The sequence below is a fragment of the Anopheles aquasalis genome, chromosome 2 (assembly GCF_943734665.1).
Source record: "Anopheles aquasalis chromosome 2, idAnoAquaMG_Q_19, whole genome shotgun sequence".
In the NCBI taxonomy this organism is placed as follows: Eukaryota; Metazoa; Arthropoda; class Insecta; order Diptera; family Culicidae; genus Anopheles; species Anopheles aquasalis.
Genome location: NC_064877.1, coordinates 12,622,501 through 12,627,500, shown reverse-complemented (window position 1 = coordinate 12,627,500; position 5,000 = coordinate 12,622,501). Strand labels below are relative to the sequence as shown.

Sequence of the window (5,000 nt, the reverse complement as noted above, 5' to 3'; positions counted from 1 at the left end):
CGGAAAAAAGGGCGGACGACGAGGATCCGCGTTAGGACAGATTGATGGGAGGGATCGCTCCTTTTCGTGGATTTAACATTCCGCGAAAACCTCTTCGTCAAGTGTTTTAGTGCCGGTCCAGATGAAATACTGGTCCCCTTGGAGAGAAAGAGTGTGTCTGCAGGGACATCTGATGCAGATCTGGAGCCTGGGAGAGGAACCACAGTGCGAGGATTAAGATGCGAAGGAATTCGTAACGAAATCGAAATCCGCACGATCCCCCCCCCAAACCTCCTTGTGGCCTAATGATGATGATTATGAAAACTTCATAATAATAGCCCGCGTTAAATGAGAGAACAGCCTCCTCCACCGCCTCCACCACGAAGAACTGCATGGACTGCCATCCTTTTGGAGGGCTACGCGTCATCCGAAACCCCCGAACCATATAAAATATAAAGCTCTCGCTGTGTGATCAATCTATTAAGCTTAATTATAGTCTCACTTTTGGGACGGTTTTTCCTTCGCCCTGTTTTTGTTGTTGATCCACCTTCCATCCTCCCCATGCAATAATCCCTCACTGGACTTTACGCTTCGTGGAGCAGCAGCAGCACCAGCAGCAGCGCATCTGTTGTGGCCTTTTGCTCGTGGACCCAGTGTCCCGGCGATCATCGTTCGCCACCCGATGACCGATCATCACTTTTTGACGGTTTTGCACGTTTTTGCCGCTCTCCTGCTGCTGATCGTCGGTTCCGCAGTTCGGTTCCGGTGTTTTCTGTGTGTGATCCATTTGACAATGGCCGCAAGCAGACGATTGGTGCGGCTGCGGTGGCTGCATATAATATTGATTATTAAATTCATTTTCGGGTGTTTTTCGGTGGAGCTCCGAGGGTGCCAAAGGGATAATTATGCCCGCGATAAGTAGTTGCGGGTGTCGAGACCCCGAAGGAAGGACCTGCCGCTGCAGCAATTTGTCCACTCTCCCGGGGGCTGCACTCTGGACACGCTGCTGGACGGCCCCGGGTCCCCATCATTATCCCATTAGAGCGCGTGTGCCTGCCTGCACACAATCTGATCGACCGATCAGGCGAAGGAGGACCGGGAGGAGGAACTGTTGGTTGGTTAGCTACCGCAAAACCCAGGCTTTCATTATACACATTATTCAGGACACGCGGTGGGGGGACCACCGAGGTGCCTTGTTCCCTTTTTTTCTGGGGGTTCCTTCCGCGCATACTGATGGATAGCGTGCGCATGTGTTGTGGCTTTTTTTTTGTTGTTGTTTCGTTCGATTTTTTCGAGGACAAATGTCCTTCTCGAGTGGAGGGACTCGAGTGTGCGTCCGTGAAGCCGGAAGTGCTCGCGCTCTCGTCGAGGTCGCTCGCGAGCCGGGGAATTGATTAAATGGTAGGTGGAGGGCGATGACGACCCCGGTGATGATGATGACGGTTGGATGGTTGGTTGATAGGTCACGAGGGGCGGAAGTGATCTTTTAATTTGTATGCTTTTAATTCAGTCTGCCGCACACACTCGCACTCGCACGCACCGAATCGGAAACGATTAGGCAATTGATGGCGTCCAAAGCACCCCGAGAGAGAGAGAGAGACCCCTCGCGAAGGAGAGCGTGAAGGGTGCTGCTGCTGCTCGTGCTATTAGAACATTTGATGGATAAATGATGGGTTTCGGTGCTCGAGCAAACGGTGGACGCATAATGTAGACGATTGTATGTTTGCGCCGAGTGTGTTGTGTTGATTGTGTTAAACAAATTGGACTTTGAGCCACAACACTTGATATTGATGACGTGGACCGGAGCGAGGAGGATGAAAGGAGGATGGCAGTGGACCACGAAAACACTGATTTTCACTCGTTGGCTTCCACGACAATCGACGCCTCGCTTATCACTGTTTGCACTCGATCTTCGATCGCTTCTTTTCGAGTGAGAAAAAAAAAAGAAAAAAGCGATTTCCTGTCTCGAGGTGCTTCCTCCTGCTGGCCACCTCTTTCGTTTACTTAAGGGCCCTTCCCCCTCTTTTCGTACGCGCTATCACGCGCTGGCGGAAGTTTGCTCAAGCTGCCCCCTCCCCCCCTCCACCAAAAAAAGGGAGTTACAACAGTATTACTTTCTCGAAGTTTATATTATGTTGCAATGTTTAATGATTTGATTGTGCTCGTGCTGCTGTTGCTGCTGACGATCGCGAAGAACGCAAGCAGTGCTTGGCCATTTGTTGATATTTGCTGCAGTTTTTATTGATCCACTTGCACCAGCGAGTGCGCCACTTTATGCGCAACAATGCATGCATGCAGAACACGCGTGGTCTGGCGCATAAAACATGTGCTCGCTCGCTCGGAGACACATGGGCTCGAGAGCAAACAGAGCGAAGATTGATGCGCGTTCCCGCGACGACGACGACGACGACGACGACGATGGTGTTCCCGTTGATCCCCGTGCACACTCGTGATCCAAAAGGCATGTTAATCAGCAGTCGTTGCTGTTCTTTGCCGTTGCTAGCAGGTTGCTGTTACTGACAACCTTCCATTGAGCAAAAAAGAAAAAAAAAGCACGAGACTTTTGCTCGATTTTTATGATGGATCGTACAGCAAAGCCAATGGGGGATTTTTGTGCGAAACCCAAACTCCTGACTTTAGTGCCAGCATCGTCGTTTAACATCGTGTTTCCCGCGGCAATAATCTGGAATTAATCGCTCGGCCCTCGTCCCGGCTCTTAAGGTCGCCGGAGCGGCACTTTCGCGGGAGTTTATTTTTGGCCAACAACACCCCCCCTCTGGCCCCGGCGCGCGCGAGATGGTCTGTTGATGGCAGTAGCATGCATTTCCGGTGCCAGAGTTGTGGGACGCAGATTGGTGTCAGAGCGCTCGCTCGGTCGCGCGATGATGCTGCGTCTAACGGGGCATCTTTGCGTCGGTCCAAAGTTCAACACAAACTTAAACACACACCGTACGACACTCAACAGTCTCAGCATCACATTTAAATGCCAAAAAGCAAGTGGAGATTCATTAAAAATTCATACTTTATGTGGATGACAGGGCGGCTCTCGTGCTTCTCGCGCTTCTGCTGTCTTGCGTCTGCGATGACGTTGACGACGATGACGACGAGTGCTCGTCAGCAGCACCAGAAGCAGCACCAGTTCCTTGCAACATTAAACATCGCATTTCGCTCGCACGATCTCGATCGCGATCCACAAAGTCAGAGTCAGAGAACAGAATAGGGACCGTGGTCGAAGAAGAAAGAACGACAAGGCATCTTGAGTCTCGAGGCCACACGGAATGACCGCAACGGTCTTTCCTTTGCTCCTGTACTTTCTCCTATCGATCCGTGATCCGTCAAAAAGGAATGGCATGGTAGGTGCCCCAAGATACCGGGACACAGTTGACAGTTTTGCGCAGAGTTGCGCACCGAGCGACCATCAACCAGAAGTGTTGTGTTCGTTCGTGGGCTCGTTTCAAGCTTGACTTCCGGTGGTTTGTACCACGTGTGTCCTGGCCTGGCCTGTAGTGGCTACTTGACAGCGCTGGCAACGGTTTGGCAGCTCGTTAGAATGTGATTCACTCTCCCGTGTGGGTCTCAAGTGCAGCAGCAGCAGCAGCAGCAGCTGCCTTGGCGAAGTGGAGATGAAGTAAAACAACAAAACCTGCATCCGATGCACAGGAGCAGCAGCAGCAGCAGCAACAACAACAACAACTGTACCGTTCCATTGCAGAGCCCTAGGGTCATTGAGAGGCGACCGGCCACAACAACGCATACAACGCGAGGGCGAGTCACCGGCGCAGAGACACACCGTTGGTGCTGCTGCTTCCCGGGAGTAGGAAGAGAGAATGCTCTGTGTATATTTACCAAACACTTTTCCCCGAACGAAACGGGCCTTGGTCGCTACTGGCTGCTGGTGTACTATTTTCTCAGCCCTTCAATCGCGCTGACCGCTCCTCTCGAGAAAGCCGAGAACCCGGCCGAAGCGTGATGCAAATGACTGTTTGCAACGGATCGTCGCACTTTGCTGCGGGTGCTGGTGCTGCGACTGCGATTTGCTGTTCGCTCAAGATCGCGATCGCGCTCGCGTCTTGATGGTGATGGTTTGTTTGAAATGTTCTCGCCTCTCGTCTGCCTCAAGAGGAGCGGGACGCCTTCGAGGGCGGAAATGCACTTTTGGATGGATTTAGCAAAATGTGCGCCAGGCACCATCGCTACCTCCTACACTGCTTGCATAGACGCTTGATTGCTCGCCAAACAATATATCGGTCGCCAGCTCATCCGGTCGCCAGCAGACTCACACTCGCTCTCGCTCTCTCTCTCTCTCTCTCTCTCTCTTGTGGTCTGGCGCGCGCACCACCAATTACATAAACAATCTTTCTAGGGGCCGCTAGAGGAAGGAAAAAGGGCATTTGTGGTAAGAGACGGTCCAGGGGGATGCTGTACAATATTTAGTGACATTATCAAAATATTTACGTACGGCTGGCGTCGTCGTCGTCGTCGTCTGGTCTGGAGAAAAAGAAGGAGAACGCAGAGCGGCCGCAGGCAAATCATTTGAGGTCGCCATGGCCTTAGTTGCTGCTGCTGCTGCTGGTGGTGCTGCTACTGCATCGTATACTAAATGAGGGTGGTTAAGCTGCACTAAACATACAGCAGCAGCAGCAGCAGCAGCAGACCCTCCTGGTTGCAATGTGATGAAGTGGTTGATGGTGGTTAACCATTTGCCTCTGTTGGGTTTTTCTTCTTCTCCGCTTTTTTCCCGCTCCGTTCCGTTGTTTACTCTCTGTGCAGCCAGCGTCTCGCTTGCCGCAATCTGAGCAATCGCCCCCCTCTCAAGGTACTGCACGGTGCAGCAACGTCGATCGGTCGTCGACGTCGTCGTCGTCGTCGTCGTCGGTCTGTTTATCTCTACTAAACATTCGACATGGACACTAATAACACACAGCGACGCGGGCACACCGGGAACGTCTGGCTCTGGGTCTAGCGGGGGTCTTACTCGCGCTCCAGAAGCCACCACAGCCGCAGTGCCTTTTGCCCACTCA

General features: G+C 52.3%; 1 protein-coding gene across 2 annotated transcripts in view; it reads left to right on the top strand.

Moving 5' to 3' along the window:
• Positions 1 to 5,000, top strand: part of LOC126572740 (homeobox protein homothorax) — a 162,180-nt gene that overhangs the window by 26,098 nt on the left and 131,082 nt on the right. The gene's annotated exons all lie outside the window — the stretch shown is intronic.